The following is a 17,568-nucleotide window of genomic DNA, read 5'->3' on the forward strand; positions in this document are numbered from 1 at the left end:
TCACTTTGTCGTTTGTATTGTACCCTGAGAACTTCTGGGTCAGAGACAAATTCCTTGTGTGCCCAATCACACTTTGCCTATTCTATTCTATTCTATTCTATTCTATTCTATTCTATTCTATTCTATTCTATTCTATCCTATCCTATTCTATTCTATTCTATTCTATTCTATTCTACTCTACTCTACTCTATTCCATTCCATTCCATTCCATTCTGAATTCCTATTCTACATTCAATTCTATTCTATAGAGTAGAGTATACCCTACTCTATGCTACCCTACCCTACCTACCCTACCCTATTCTACCCTACCCTACCCCACCATACCCTACCATATTCTATTAATTAAAAGGAAGAGGAGAGGACAAAGACACAGACAACCATATTGGCATTGCAGAAGAACTTTAATTTCAGAGTAGAATAGCAAGAACATTTTACTCGACACACACTTCCAGTGAGAAGGCAATGCCCTGAACTATTCAGAATAGAATAGAAATGTCATCTGTAGCAAGGTAGCTCTTCGGGACACTGCAGGGCTTCTCTTCCATACTCTGTACCTTAAGGAAAAGAGTGGAGTTATGCAAGCAAAGAATCAAGACATCCGGAGCCACAAATTCAGACGCCGCAGATCACTGTGGTTCTCGGAGAAGCCACAGAAGTGGACAGCTTGAAAGAAGGAGAGTGAGGGTAGCCAGGAATTCAGGCACCAAGGCTTTTAGGTCACTTCAGTTGGGTTCCTGGTTGTCCTCCTGGGTGTTGATTAACTTCTGCAAATGTAAGGTCTAGAGTTGTACATCATGGACCTTGAGGCTCTACCCAAAGATCCAGAAGATCCAGTAGCACACGCCGTGTATCCTCCCACACGAACTGGTTCGCATGAGGCACTGAGGATGGGTCCTGGAATAGTAACCATTACAGGAGACGGCTGGATCACAATTTCGGAAGAGGGAGTCTGGTTGATACAACTCACGCTGGCCCCGGGAGCTATGCCAAGGCTGGCCGCCGTGGTGGCACCCCCGCCTCCAGAACTCATCATGCTGCCCCCTGAACTCATCATGCCGCCCCTTGAACTGAGAGACCCAAGACCGCCGACCGGATAGCAAATTGGAGAGCTGGAGGACGGCATACACGTAGGAACGCAAGTGGGGATGGTGCAGGTTGGGACATAGCAGGACATCTTGAGAAACGTGGAAGAAAGTCTGAAACGAAACACAGGAGGGTTTTAGGAGAAAAGAGAGAACGGGGATCATGGCAGCCCTCATAACAGTAACAGAGTGGGAAGGGACCTCCGTGGTCATCTAGTCCAACCCAACTCTTGCAGGAGATCTACACTCTTTCTGATAAATGGCTGTCCAGTCTTTTCTTAAAAATCTCCAGTAATGGAACAACCACCAACTTCTGGAGGCAAGTAGTTCCACTGGTTGATTGTTCCTCACTGTCAGACAATTCCTCCTTAGTTCTAGGTTGCTTCTCTCCTTGATTAGTTTCCATCCATTGTTTCTTGTCCTATTATTATTATTATTATTATTATTATTATTATTATTATTATTAGTGCAGGTTCACAAGAAGGAAGGCTCCATTTCTTCCCCCTTTTAAAAACTTCTTTGGGTTTAGGAATCCAACCCAACAAAACTCAAACGATTGACTACTTCTTGTACAACTCTGCTGCCTAGGAATCAAAAAATTAATAATGATTGCATTTATTATTAGAATATAAATTTGAACCCTGAAAAAATAGGGATCTCATTCCTTAGAATCTTGCACTACATTGTTGTGAAAAACAGGATTTGCTACTAAAAAAAAAATGGTCTTGCTCCAAAGAGGAAAACAGAGAAGTAGCATACTCCATATCCACCTGGTATAGAATATAATTTTAAAACTAAATTCTCTTTCTGAGAAACAACACTTGAGATCATTGATTTTTCCCCCCTCCTTTCCTCTTCTTGTTTCAGAAATTGATATAGGGACGAAGACACCTACTCTAGTTTTCCTCCCCAAAAACCTAACCTTATCGATTCTTCAATTCTGCCACAACATTACTAATAAAAGCCAGAATAATTCTGTGCTGGATTGGAGCCCGATAGCTCGGTGCCTGATAACCGATATCCCGACATATCCGCAAAATGCAGGCTGTTTCCACAATGCTGCATTTATTTTAAAAAAATCCGTACTCTTATTAATAAATGAAAGTTGTCTGAGCTCAGAAAGGTAGAAGGAATCCCTGAATGGAGCAATGAGAACGGTGAATATAGTCACTTACCGAGTTCTCAGAGAAACAGACTAGATGCTGTTGGAAGAATTGAAGAGTCAAATCCCTTTTTATATCCTTTTGGGGGGAGGATTTTGCTCCCTGGGGTTCGCTAAAGGCTCATATTTAACCCTGTTGTTTCGATTCAGCATTTTGCAAACTGTGTAATTTACAACCAGCTGTTAGATATTAGATCCGGATTATGCATTAAGGCTGGGTCCTTTGATCACAGCCTCAATTAGACCTTGAGGGAATGAATTGAGCTAGCTTTTATTTTATCATTTTGGCATACTGTGTAATGGTGTGGTATGCTGGATGCTCTGTAGTGGATAAGAAGATGCTCCAGAGAGTTATAAACACAGCACAAAAAAAATCGTCGGTTGCTCTCTTTCTTCTTTGGAAGAGATTGCGAAGACGCAGACTCCTCTCTCGAGCACAAAAAATCTCCACAGACCGTTCTCATCCTGGTCATTCATCTTTCGAACTGTTACCATCAGGGAGATGTCATAGGTGTCTTAAAATGAGGACTAATCGATTGAGAAGTTTATTTTCCAAGGCAATAATTGTCCTGAATCAAACAGTGCATTTGTGATTTAGCCCTATGTATATAGTGGCATTTTTAAACTACCTAACTTACTATCTGTTTTAGATATGTTTTAGACTAGGTTTATTATTATTATTATTATTATTATTATTAAATTATTTTAATTTTTAAATACTCTGTAGTGTGATTGTGATGTGGTGTTTGGGGTACTGTGCTGGAGTAGCTTTCAAAATTCATTGTATTCGTAGAATGCAATGACAATAAAGGTATTTTATTCTATTCTAATCTTCTCCCATTCCCTTCCTATGATGGCTTCGTTTCCTCTCGGTGCTTCCACACTACTTATTAAGGAACATCTTCGAGCAAAGACAGAATTAGTCCATCAGGATTAAGGATCAACCTTTCATTAAAAAATTCTAAAAATGGAACCAGCAGGAACCGAAGAGATTGGGTGGCTCAACCAATTCAATCGGGTGGTTTTTGTGGTTTGCCAGCCAGTCAAGTGGGGATGCGGTCTCACTCCAGAAGGAGGGAGGTTCCACAAAATCGGAGTTGTAATTTCAGACAATTTCAGAGTTGGGAGTCAAAAAAAAGACATGGGTGAACTATAATTATGGGTTTCGTCTGGAATGCAGGAACAGGTGCATGCTAACACACCTGCCAATTCCTTCAGTGCCATGTACAGGATCAAATCCTGCTGATACTTTTCTCAAGAGATGCTTCCATGTCCCAGTGTGCCCAGGAACAGTTTCTCTACACTGTGGAGGATTATAATAATCCTCACAGGGAGAAGAGGTAGAACAAACACAAAGGAACCATGTTTGGTGTGTCGGAAGAGCATTAATCTCGGAGGAGAATAGCCAGAACGTTTGTCTCAGCACACAGTTCTAACGAGAAGGTCTCCAGAATTATTTAGAAGATGGAAATGTCAGCAGACGTGAGATACGATGGCGCGTGCAACCATATTTTGAAGTTCCTGTGGAAGGTGGGGGCAAATCATAGTTTTTCTAGATACTTCTAGATGCCTCCACATATTTTGAAGTTCCTGCGGACGGGGAAAAAAATTGGTAGTTTTCTAGATACTTCTAGGTACTTCCGCATATTTTGAAATTCCTGTGGAAGAAAATCGGTGGTTTTTCTAAAAACTTCTAGTTGCTTCCACATATTTTGAAGTTCCCATGGAAGAAAAATGGTGGTTTTTCTAGACCCTTCAGGATCTCACTCACAGTTACATGTATAGATGCAGCATAAGAAGAAGGAAGAGTTGAACTATGCAACGAAGGAGCCAAGAACCCCTTTAGAAGCAACCACAAATTCAGAAGCTGAAGGTCACTGAGGTTCTTGGAGAAGTTGGACATCTTTTCACTATGCGCAACACTGCGTAACCTTGAAAAAGAATTTTATTTTGTCTAACTAGATGTACTCAAATGAATTCCCTCCCTCCCACTTTCCCAGGCTCAATTGTGGCAGCGTGGGAGCATCGCATCTCAATATGGCTTCCAAAGCTGACACAGAGACACACAGAGATACACACACACACACACACACACACACACACACACACTGCAATAAATCTGATGACTTAAAGAATTCTTGGAGAAATCGATTAGAGATTATGCGAGCAGATCCCAGTAAGGTGGCCTTCTGCAGCTGACCAATGGTGATCTTGTCAGCACCAATTGTTTTTTAAGTGCTTGCCTAGGTATTATTGTTGTTGTTGAAACAGATTGTGGTGGTGAGAAAGAGTTTAGTGAGGCACAGATCAAGATTTCCCCACTCGGCTTCTTTGTGCCAATGAGGAGGTATACATTACCTCATGTCAACTGGAAAATACCACTGAACTTGAATAAAGATCTCCACCGAGCTCTCCTCACAAAGCCAGAATTTTGTTACTATGTGTATCAAGAATGTGTGGTCTTGTGTCACAAGATCCTGAAGGTGGAAGAGATCAGCCGTTGGAATACAAGGCTGGAAACCATTTTTCACTCAGGGAGCAAAAACTAAAAAATTTTTGAAGTGTCCGCTGAGGAGAACCAGTAAAAGAATCGGTTGTTCCTGATTGGCTGGCAGTCCTCCACCAATCAGAATACATAGCCTGGGTAGCAACAAGGGGGAGAGAAAGAGAGGAAATTTGGCGGGAGAAGCAAAGTCAAGATAAATTGAGAGCAAGAGAGAAACAAAAATGAAAAACTGAGGAAAGAGGCAGAAGAAAGAAGCCAATTATGGCACCAAGAAAGAGTTTCGTGAGGCACAGAATTGAAGGGGGAGCAAGACTGCCCTGCTTTGCTTCTTTGTGCCAACGAGGAGGAATCCATTACCTCAGATTAAACGGAAAATAGCTCTGAACTTGGATAAAGTTGCCCACTGAGCTCTCCTAAAATCTAGTTCCCATGTTCAGATATCTGAATATCATCTGAATATTTACCGGCAATTATTTCTTTGCCACAGAAACTTGGCATTGCTATGCAAAAGCCCGGATTATGGAACAAATGTTTTCAGGGTGTCATTTTGCTTTGCAGGGAGGAGCCAGACATTTTTATTGTGTTTGTATTTGTATTGTGTAGTATCGCATTACATTGCGTTATATTTTATTTATGTTTTGTTATTTTACTTATTTTATTTTTTATTATTGTATTTTATTTATTATTTAATATTTTATTGTATTGTGTTGTATTGTATTTTAATTTATTGTATTTTAATTTATTATTTTATTTTATTTTTTATTTTATTTATGTGCTGCCCATTTCACTATCCAGGCACCGTGAGTCCCTGGGTTCCTGTGTGAAAATCACTACCACAAACTCCAAAATGAAACGTGGAGTTTGTTTAATTAGTTGAAACTAAACAAAATTCTAACGATAACAAACAATTGGTATTCTTCAGTGGAGCTGAGCTGAGCTGAGTTATACTAAGTTCAAAGAAATATCCCACTGATACACAGACTATTGTTTTTTGTTTGGATCCGTTCTGGAACCAAAAGCAACTCTTATTTATTATGACACAAGATTGTCTCGTGTGTCCTCTGGGGAGGAAAGTCATCTCAAATCCTGCCTGAACATGAATGCTCGATTAATTTGGCTTTTCCAATGTGGAGGATCCACTTTTATCCTTTTTGATGAATCCCCCGGACACTTCCTCAGATACTTTTCCAGATGTCAGCTTGGAGAGTGACGAACCAGTTCCAGGCACATCTGGAGGGGAGCTGGTCGATGGCTCCAAGCAGCCACCTGAGAGGGACTTGGCTGAAGAACAGCTATAGCAGGACAACCCTGAGCCCTCAGGTGGAGAAAGCATGCAGCTGCAGCCGGCCAGCAATGAGGAAGGGGAACTGCCTTCTGTACCTGATCCAAGAAGACATAGGGCAGAGAAAAGGCAGGAGCAAAGATCAACCAGGTTACTCCGATGAAGCAGGCTCATCCTTCTTGCTGGGCTGCACCAGAAGCTGACTATTTAGCACAGCAGACAGATGGAAGTGATGGTGGGGAAAATGTGTTCATTTTCTAGTTGTCACCGTGCCTTGGCTTGGATCGTGCCTTGTGAACTCTGGACTTTTCTTGCCTCTTAAACCCTCTGATGTTGTGGATTTAATTTTGCCTGGTGGGTTTATTTCGGTTGGGTAACTTCCCAGTGCTTTGTGGACTCCTTGGCTCTGTAGATTAGCATCAGTCTGCTTGTGGCTGGACTTAAAATCGGGACAGTCCTGTGTTTTTAGTGAAGGGAGTTTGAGGGGGAATATTAATAAACCCACTACACCACATTGTGTGTGTGTGTATGTGTGTGTGTGTGTGTGTGAGCAGGACAGCACATCCTTGGAGGAAGAATTAAAGCACTTTTGTGATGGATTGTTGTATCAAAAGAATAACAGAAGAGCAGAAAATATTTTTGTGCACTAGAGGAAATTTTATTGAATGTTGAAGCAAGGAGTGAACAGAGGAAGTGCAGGGTCCCATGCATGAAGAACATAACATAACAGCGTTACAAACAAAAAAAGACTCTAAAGCATTATCCTAAGCTTGAGAAATCAGATTAAAATGCCAGGGACAGTATTGTGTGGTACTGTTTTTTCTCAACATATGGGGAAAAAGCAAAGGCCATTTGTTGATCTTAAACTAGAAGCACATGCATGCAAACGTGAAGATTTTGGAGAATTCCATGAGAACCAGTTTAACCCCAATGTCTTTAAGGTGTCATCATTCCAAAAAGTAAACAAAGCCTATGGAAAGCAATCAGAAGATCTTATGATTCCCAGAGAGATGATGGCCTGTTTGATTACACAGAACGCCATGTATTGTCTCACGATGATGGTCTCTGAAGGCATCTTCCATCATGCTTCCATGATATCTTCCTTCAGTTCTTCAGGAGATGTTCATGAGAAGGTTGGCTGCAATGTACAGTCTACAGTATTTACCACCATTATGGGAATGTAATTGTTGGAACTTAGACAGAAGAAACTCAGTTACAAGGAGTTTGGATTGAGTCTTCAACATACTTAAGCTAGACTCATCTGAACTCCAATTGACTCCAAGGTGTCTATTAAAAATAGCTGAGTTTGAATTCAACCCCTTTAAACACTAAGATTAACTTGCAGAGATGTGGAGCAACCCCATATATCAAGTTTTTAAAAACTGCGGAGGCTCATGGAATTTTAGGATCCAGAAGCCATAACCTTGGTCATTAATCTGTGCCATAATTTTCAATTCCAGGAGGACCATATTAGAGAGCCACTCCATGGTTGTTCAAAACAACAAATGGCAGGGGCTGCACGGGTGGACACTGATAGGAATGGCACAGCTTGGCATACAGGAAGAATGACCACTGACTGGGAAGATGGGGCCAGAGGGACAGACACAGGATGGCTTACACATGGGAGCAATGGACATACACCCGGAGGAGCTAACAGGAAAGATAGGCCCAGACGGGCAGACACAAGATGGAAAGCAGCTCTTTGGCCGAATACACATTGGAGGTGACCCACAAGACATGCTACAGGGAGATGAGCAGACCGGGATGCAGCAGGACTGGGGGGGTTGCACACACACAGTGGCCGGCCCGCAAGACATGCCACAAGGAGATGAGCAGACTGGGATGCAGCAGGACTGGGGGGGTTGCACACACACAGTGGCCGGCCCGCAAGACATGCCACAAGGAGATGAGCAGACTGGGATGCAGGACTGGAGGGGTTGCACACACACGGTGGCCGACCCGCAAGACATGCCACACGGAGATGAGCAGACTGGGACGCAGGACTGGACAGGTTGCACACACACAGTGGAGGGTCCACAAGACATGGAGTGGCAGACTGGGACACAGCAAGAGGAGCCACCCCCGACTGGGAAAATAGGTCCAGATGGGCTGAAACAAGATGGTTTGTGACAGCTGAGCACCATGTTGGAGATAATGAAGGTTAGTCTGCAACGGGTAAAAAGGATAAGAAACAGTAAGCATTACAAGCAAATCAACACTTTTATTCCACTTCTTCCAAAGAAAACTTAAATAGCATTTCTAAACTACTCAGCCAGCACTGATCAAGCAAGCTTAGAAGCATCCTGTCCTTCTCAATTAACCAGTATTTTGTTCTCATGAAACTAGCTTATGGTTCCTTGAGAACTCAGAATATTGTGAATGTAAGACTCAGGGAAAGCAGGATGGATGATACTTGTAGATGTTTTTCCTCTAACTATCCCCAAAGCTAACATTTGCCCACCATCATGTAAATTTCCCAAGTCCATTGTTAAGAGATCTCCTGAATTTTGTATCATGTGCTAGATAGTCAAACTAGCCGATATACATACAGTGTAAGATATTCAACTGCATGTTCAGTATGTATAAGTTTGTTGATTGCATTCATAAATTGGCCACCTTGGTCAATGGCAACATGTCAACATTGGATCCATGCTATCAATAAAGAGAGATGGGTTGAAAAGCAAGTCTACAATAGGTTCAGAATAAACAGGGTTCTCTAACAAAACAAAACTCATAAGGTAGAGTAACAACTCTATCGTCAGCCAATCCCAAATCTAGATCTTCCTAAACTGGTCTCAAAGAAACCTACTTTTACCTTCCATGTTCAGGTTGCTATCTGATCTTCTACATCTCCAAGTAGATCTGGAAAAGTCCAGACAAAAATCCTGGAGAATCAATCCTGGTTGAAAACTTGGTCAACATCCCTCTAACACTTGCAAAGAAAAACTTGTTAGGGTTTTTACACCGAGTCAAAATTTAAGCTCTCTTAGGCCACCAACCTGCTAGTGTGGACTACATGCTAGAAGCAAGCAAGGAAAACAAACACCAATCAGCAAGGATCTTCATAACTGAACCAGGAGGAGCATGACTCCTGGGGTTAGGCTGTTGGTCAAAGTCCAAAATGACTTCTCAAAAGTTATTAGATGCATTTAATAAAGCGTCAAATCCAACTTACCGGAGAGAGCTGGAGAAGAGAGGTGAAGGAGAAGTAAGAAGTGCTGCTGAAGAACTGAAGCCCAGGCGGCAGCTTTTATACAGTTTCTTGGGGAACCTGACAAGCACCTTGACCAGTAAAGTCTACCAATTATGTGTGTCTCATCTCAAATGAAAGGGCTCTAGAACAGCCATCCTTGCTTTGTTGTCATTGTGTCCCTAGTAATTTTGGGGTGTTTGGGTGTTAATATTATGCGTTATGTTCCCTATCATTGGAGTATATTAAAGTCTAAGGACAAGGATTAGACCAGGTGGATTAATGATGACTAGTTTCCACAGCTAGCTTCCGCAGCTGACTAGTTTCTACGGTGATTTTAGACTTCTCCTTAACCTTCAAATTAAAGATCTTGGTTTAGTGCGGGTGAAGGAGCAGACATTTCTTGGAGCTGAATTTTTAAATGCCCGTGTTTTGTTGAGTTTGATGGAAATGTGTATGAAAAATTAAGAAGGACAAATCTCCTCATACTTAGGGAATATTGTTAGGAAAGTTAGGAAGAACTCTAGCCCATCATGGCAATGTAATTCAAGTGTTTATTCCTCCACAAATTTATACATTTTTGCTCCTGCAGACAAAAGTGATCCTTGTTATCTTCAAGAGAAGCCCCCGTGTTGAGTACGTTTCCTTGAAGAAATCTTCTAGCTCAGGTATTCTTAAAAAAAAATCCTGGGTTGAACTTCTTGAAGATGGCCCCACTGAAGTCTCCTGAGATTATAGAAGGTTCTTCAAATACCATAAAATAGTCGAATTACCTGGAATGTAATAAATGAACCCAAATCATAAAATTGTGTCTTATTTATTTTGGCCACGTCATGCAAGGGGAATTCACTGGAAAAAGCAATTGCGTTGGGAAGAGTTAGCGGTAAAAGGAAACCAGACTGCCAAAGATCACGGTGGCTGGGCACCATCAAAGTGATGCCAGCCAGAGCGTAGAACAACTCAAAGATCAGAATATCAAGATCAAGATCAGTTCAAGATCAGAATATGGGGAGGAACCTGAACCATAGAATTATCCAGAGTTGGACTCGATTGAATGTATGACATCATCATCAATAAAATATCATGAAACTAAATTAAATCAAATTGGGGGCCCAGATCCAGTCTGCCCTGGTTCAGTGGTTGGTTGGTTGGTTGGTTGGTTGGTTGGTTGGTTGGTTGGTTGGTTGGTTTTGTAAAAAAAGCACAAAGGTCAATGAAAAAGTGAAGTTGCCTTACATTTCCTGGTATTTCATGGAAGAATAATAGGAATTGAACTGATTGTCAAAAAAAGATGACAGTCAGCATCATTGACAAGAAAAACACTTGGCTATCTCCTTGAAGTCCTCAGGAGTTCAATCCAACTTGAAAAAGATTTACTTTTAACCTTTTTATCAATGTTCAAAGGGGGGCAAAGGTCTTCATCTCCCTGATCAAAACCTTATTTTGGGATCCCTTCCAAAGTTTTTGGCTAGTCCAGCCAAAGAGGAACCCTCACTTTTGGTGCTTACGTGCGTCTCTTAGAACAAAATCACAGCCAGAAGGAAATGACATGTTTGGATTCTATGGGCTGAGTTGAAGGAAGCTTCCCTCCCCACTCAATCCCAAATTGCTTGGATCAGAAGCATTTCCCTCCTGGGTGTAAACATCTGGAAGCACCTTGACCTGAGGTTATTGGTGAACTTTAGAGGAAGTAGGCCCATCACTCTGCTGTCTTTATTGTCTTGTTTATTGTGTTTATTGTCTTCCCTGGAAGATGGCCAGGTTTTAATTGGCAGGAGCCTGCAGTTCAGCGGCTTCTTTAAATTTTTCACCTGCTGTTCCAAATCTGAAACTATCTGCCTTCAATTTCCATCACCCAGGAAAATACCTACCATTTAAGAGCTTAGAAGAAGAAAAGTCACCATATAATTCTGTATCGTCATCAAATGATGGCTAGTCTCGCCAAGTCATTTTTATAATTTGCTCTCTGCATTTCCAGAGCTTAGGAAGAAGGACGTTCAGCAATGGCCTAGATCATCATTTTTCTAGCCTCTAGAAATACCATATGACTTTAGATTGTTATTTTGTTCCATCAGTGTTCCATATATTTCTTTCTTTTTTTAAAAAAATTTAAAGCAAAATAATTTATATATACAGTTTCAATAACTGGAGCCTTCCCTTCCCTTCCTTTCCCTTCTGAATGGAACTAGTTTCCCAAGACATGGTTTGACATTGAAACAGTCAACATTTGAACGCCATACATAGGACAGTTACAATTTTGAATTAAATGCAAAATTCCATCTGTTTGTTTTTTTTTCTAAAGATGAGAGGTGTGGTATGCTGCTAGCTTGATCACCTTATCAGAAATATAAAAGTGAGCTGGAAGTTGATTCCCAATGAGATGGTCCTCACAACCTTTTAAGATTACGATGAGCAAGGGCTACCATTTTGCATCCTAAAACGTAGTTGGTTGGTTGGTTGGTTGGTTAGTAGACTGTGTAAATTTGGTTTAGAGTCAATGGTCTCAGGTGAGCCAAGCCAATTCTAGCCGACTCGATAAATCATTACTAGTCAAACATAGCTTAACATGCGGTGGGACCCAAGTCTTTGTGTGGGAAGGAAAAGGACCACCGAAAAGGAGAGACAGACAGATTGAATTTTGCTTTGAGAACAATCCCGGAGTCTAAATCTGGATGGCGACCAGCAGAGGTCACCTGGGAAATTCTCCATCCAATTACATTGCTAATAATTAACGCCTGTAACTTAGACTAATTCTGCTTGGGGAAATTAGGAGAAGCAACCTGATTCCAGCTTTTAATATTCCCCTGAAATGAATGGAATGCAAAACTGATGACAAAGGGATAGTGATGGAAGAATAATAACAACTTAGGTCTCCAACACCCTGCGTTTGGATATCTCCTCCAGCAAAAAGAAACACCCAACAATGTTGTATATAAGAAGGACTGATGCTTCTGGCTTTGTCCAACTTCTAGCTTGCCATCAACTGGCGAGTCTTCACACAAACTTCGCAGTTTTGTGGATAGACAATTCCGGTTTACTTGGATTTATCCTGGTTGCCATTCTCTAATGTCCAAATCTGTTTCTCAATGAAGCCAAAGCTGGGTTGACCTACAGCTTGTATCACAAGCTAAGTTGAAGAATACCATAGGATTGTTTCATATCTACTTTCTTCTGTCGTCAGCTTTAAATGAACAACTTTGGCACAACTGGTCATGAGTGTGTAAGAAATATATTCAAAGCCTATTTACATTTATGGACATGATGAGAGAAGTGAGAAGGTTGTGTTGTTAAGGTCTAGCAAGATGCTAGCCCTAGTTATTCAACAAAGCCCTCATAAAAGATATTAAACCATATATGAATCTATGTACAACATACTAAGCCACAGGTTCAAACTTGATTGAGTATATATAGTCAAGTCAGTGTCAACTCTTAGAATCTACCTTAGACTTTCTCCAGAAGGATTTGTTTCTAACTAGGTCCTTCAGGTTCCCAATGCGCCCAACCACCCTGTTGCTTGTTGTCCTCTTCTGTCCTCGTTCTTTTCTGTCCTTCAGAAGTTGTGGGGGCTCCATCACAGGAGGCTTTTAAGAAGAGACTGAACAGCCACCTGTCTGAAATGGTATAGGATCTCCTGGTTGAGCAGAGGGTTGACTAGAAGACCTCCAAGGTCCCTTCCAATTCTGATATTCCATTCCTTTCCATTCTGTTCCATTCCATTCCATTCTATTTCTTTCCATCTTCCCCAGAATTAAATCCTTCCCCAGAGAACTGATCCTTCACCTGTATCCAAAGTAGGATCATTAGAGTCTAAAGGTTAAAGCTTGTCAAGTTTTAAACACTGTGCAGTTGTTGAGCTTTCCAATGTTATGTACATTGTGTGAAAAGTCCTGCAATCTTTTAGTTCTCCGTGTGGATAATGCAGAACCATCAGCATTGTTTAACACTTTTTAAAGTTAATCATATTCATATATATTCCTTGTGTTTTTTTTCCCCCTTGGTTGTTTTATTGTTCTACTTTTCTTTGTTTAATCTTTCTTTCTATTTCTTCAATTGTTTATGATTGTGAGCCGCCATTGTGGTGACAAATACGTTTGATAATAATGATAATAACAAAGGGCCTTTTGAGAGTTCCAAATCTCAGGAACCCAGCTACCCTTTTTGCAAAAGAGGGGAACATAAACCCAGGCCCTCTCCTTGAATATTGCTGTCCAAAATTGCCCAAGATGTTCCATTAAATGAATATGCAGTTGGACAGACTGTGGGTTCAGCCTGTCTTGGGAACTCAATCCTTCCCAGTTATGCATGCTTTGATGGCACTGGTTGCTTCTAAGGGACGGTTTTAAAGCAGACTCTACCCCAAGTGGACGTCCTGTGTCAGACCAAAAACCATGCAAGAGTCAGTAACTGCAATGCTGAGAAGCGTTTATTAAAAAGAGGGTGAGGGGGTGATATCCTTAACATAACAAAAACCAAACATACACAGAAGAGCACCGCGGGGTGGTTGACTTACAAAAGCTTGAAGGAGTCAAAGAAAATAAATTACCCTCCCTTTCCAAGAGGTGAGAAAGAAAAACCATTTGAAGTTCAGAGTCCTTCCCAGGTTGGGCCCTGAGTTTTGTTTTGTTTTTCTGAAGACGCTGTCCATAAGTCCTGTCCTGTTTCCATGTCATGGTTGTATAATCCTACCCTGCTTTGGTTTAGCAAGGATATTTACAGATGCTGGCTCTGCGTCTTGGCCGGCAGATTGACCCGAGACCGCCGCCGCCGCCAAGATATCCTCCGTACCCACCGGCACAAGCGCTATAGCCTCCCACGGCAACTGGCTCACAGCTGGCGGAAAGGATGGGCCCCGGAATGGTGACCACGAAGGGTGGTGGCTGGATCACAATTTCGGAAGGTGGAACCTGGTTAATGCATCCCACGTTAGCTCCCGGGAGAATCCCAAGGCTGCTGGCTGAAGCAGCACCGCCACCGCCGTAACCGAGGAGTCCCGAGCCAATCCCACAGGAGCCGAGCCCGATCCTTGGAACGGAGGCACAAGAAGGAATGGCGCAGGAAGGTGGGCAAGGAGGCAGGCAAGCTGGTGGGCAGCAAGACATGTTGGGTGGCAGGCGTGAACCTGGAAAAGACGGAGGGAAGCACATCAATTAGCGTTGAGATGTTGAGTCATTCGTGCTGGACAACAGATCGAGGTTGATACGATAGGCGAGAAGAAGGATACAGGCCAACCCAGAGAGCTTCCTGCTTTTCGGAGAGCCATAAAAAATAATTTTAAAACAAAACAAAAAAGGAATTAATGAGCTCAAGGTTGCCCAAAGCAATTTGTGCCAGACAAATATTTCCAGGAGGAACAATCAGGATGTCCAGACAAAATCTGCTACTTTGGTTTCATTGTGGTCACCGTAAATATCAGAGCTGTTCAGACACGCCACTCAAAGGCGTTATTTGAGGTCTGTTGGCATGCATCAGCAGCTCCGTTGTTGTGTCTCGAGACTAGCAGCCAACAATTTAATAATTGGCTTCAATTTTGCCTTCCCAATAATGAATGTCTGGCTTGCAAAATTGGGATGCAATTATTTTGAATTTTTTTTTTATATCTGGGTGGCAGAACAACTCGGCGAGCAGCAAAGGTTAAAAGTACTTCGCATCTGTTGGCTAACATCTAGTGGCTGTCCAGGTTGTGCAGGCCAGAAGTGGAGGATCTACTCTTGAAGGACCTCTAGATCAAGGGCCTTCAAACTTGGCAAGTTTAAAGAGTTGTGGACTTCAACTCCCAGAATTCCTGAGCTAACATGACTGGAGAAGGAGGAATTCTGGGAGTTGAAGTCCGCAAGTCTTAAAGCTGTCAAGTTTGAAGACCCCCTGGAATAGAGAGATACAGAGAGGTAGAATAGAGGGAGAGAGAGAAAGAGAGAGAGAGAATAGACAGAATAAATCAAGGGTCTTCAAACTTTGCAAGTGTAAGACTTGTGGACTTCAACTCCCAGAATTCCTGAGCTAACATGACTGGAGGAGGAGGAACTCTGGGGGTTGAAGTCCACAAGTCTTAAAGCTGTCAAGTTTGAAGACCCTTGCTCTAGATCAGTGTTTTGCAAACTTGGCTGTTTTAAGATGGGTGGACTTCAACTCCCAGAATTCCCCAGCCAGCAATTCTCAATCATGGAAGCTGAAGTCTGCAGACATCTTAAAGTGGCTGAATTCTGAAAACACTGCTCTATTTGAATTGTTTTCATATTTTGAACTATTTTGCACTCTGTTCCAGAAGCTTAGCATCCCCTTAAGTCATGTCTGTGAACAGACTTGATTAATTTTTCATTCTTTTCTTCATTTTCTGTCTCCCAGCACTTGGATTCCAAACAAGGCAAAAGAGCCAAGATTTCTAATTAAACAACGGAGGCTTTTGTGCACCAGTTTAACCTGTTTGCTGATTTCTTTCGGTTTTCTACCTTCCGATATTGAGCTGATTATAATGTTTTGAAAAGAAGGGAAATACCATCCTTGTCCACTGGGTGGCACTCTATGAGAAATTCTTGCAAGTTTTGACTCTTACATGAAATAAGTAGAAGCAATTATTACTATAATTACTATATTCTGATGCTGTAATATGATCTGGGTTTTTTAAAAATGTGGGATGTTCAAGTCAAGTGTCCTATTTCATAGGCTTTTGCTTCTTTGTATGAACCTTTTAAAAAAAAATTTAAACTGTAGGATTTGGTATATTTGCTTTGATCTCATATGCCTAATTTTCTTGCGTTGCTTTTAAATTCTCCTGTTCTTTCCCAGCTATTCAGCGAGAGATTTCTATCCATTTATTTATTTGTTTAGGTGATGTTTGGAAAATCCTTACCAAAAATCAAACCATTTCCTTTGCACCAGCCAAACTCAATAGGGGCAGTGCTTGCCAATAATGGGAAGAAAAGTTTTATAATTGGGTCACGATTTTAAAAGCTGGGACGTACAAAAGTGAGGCATGAAAAATCCTCATGATGGAAATTTTGGAAGGACAATTGTACGGGAGAATTTTTCATTCTTCTCAAATGGAAATTTGATTTCAAATAACCGGGTGAGCTTTAAACCAGCTGAAGAATAGCTCTGCTCAGAAAAGGAAAATCCACTGAGTTTTAATTTGTTTTTGTTTTTTTTTCCAATGAAATGCTTTTGGTTAGAAAGGCAAAATATAAAATAGCACAAGCCTGCAGTCCTAGCTTGGGTTTCTACTGTAAAACATCGCAATTCAAAATATCTATCACCTTTTTGGCTCCATATTTCTTTGAGACAAGTTGCTGTCTTTATTTAGAAACCCAGACAGGAGTCCAAGTATTTCTTTCTTGGATTTTGAATGGAGCACCAGCTGACACAGGGTCTAAGTTCTCCAAAACTCTTGGCCAACGCGTTGAAAGTCAAGAGACTTGGAAATTGTTGGACCTGAAAAGCAGCTACAGAGGTAGCATGGATGGGTTGCATGTCCAACCATCCAAACCAAAACAGTAGCTAGCTTGGTAGGACACCCCGACCGAAATCAGAAGAAGAAGACAGTATCAAAGCTAGGCTAGATGAAGCGAAAATCATGGACTTACCCAGGTAGAAGAAGGAAGAACTGAAGCTTTGACGAAAAGTTGAAGCTGTTGAGAAGTGTAGAATGAACGGACACTTTTATACACATTTGGTAACTGGTTAATAACAGGCCACAGCAGATTTTCCCTGAGGTTTTAATTAATTTTGACTTGTCATGTTATCTTTATCTCACTTAGCAACTTCTTTGCTAATTTGAATAATTTTCTTCTATTAGTCGTGTAACAAGCTCGCATATTTTAGCCTTCCTTCCACCCTGAATTTACCTTCAATCCGCTTTCTCGTGTTCGTAAACAGGAAAGGGCATGTGACTGAAACTAGCTACTCAGCAAATGTAAGAGGAGGAGAGAGAAAAACCACATGGAAAGGTGTTGACCATTCAAGCTTTTAATATTTGATGCATTTCTCAATTGGTCAGATTTTCATTTAGATCTTTAGTTAATCCCCAAAACCAGAAGAAACATGCTTTGTTCAAGACATTCCATAGATCTTCAATAAGACTTGGTTGGCATCATCGCTACTTCAGGACATGTAGGATTGAAGTGCCTCCCAAAAGAAAAAATGCTGAATTTCATTTGAATCCAATTTCCAAACTCATTTAAAAGACATTTAGGGAGCCCCTTGACTATTTCTTGCTGATAATATTTCTCCCCCGAAATCTTACATTTCTACAAATGGGGTTTGTGCTGTCCCAGCCAGTTTACGGGAATTGGTTAGTTAGTAAGGAATTGCAAGCTGTCCCCTTAAGGGAATGCATCATGGTAAACGTAGTTA

The 17,568-nt window shown here is 41.4% G+C and overlaps 1 long non-coding RNA gene across 1 annotated transcript; it reads right to left on the reverse strand.

Annotated features, from left to right (window-relative positions):
• Positions 1-382: 382 nt before the first annotated feature.
• Positions 383-2,289, reverse strand: LOC148124597 (uncharacterized). The gene is made up of 2 exons (XR_015739714.1): positions 2,258-2,289; positions 383-1,196 (listed from the first exon to the last, which is right to left on the reverse strand). It is a non-coding gene; the product is annotated as an uncharacterized LOC148124597 (long non-coding RNA).
• Positions 2,290-17,568: the final 15,279 nt, after the last annotated feature.

Source organism: Pseudonaja textilis, chromosome 16, assembly GCF_049901715.1.
Source record: "Pseudonaja textilis isolate UNSWEBS1 chromosome 16, rPseTex1.2, whole genome shotgun sequence".
Taxonomy (NCBI): Eukaryota; Metazoa; Chordata; class Lepidosauria; order Squamata; family Elapidae; genus Pseudonaja; species Pseudonaja textilis.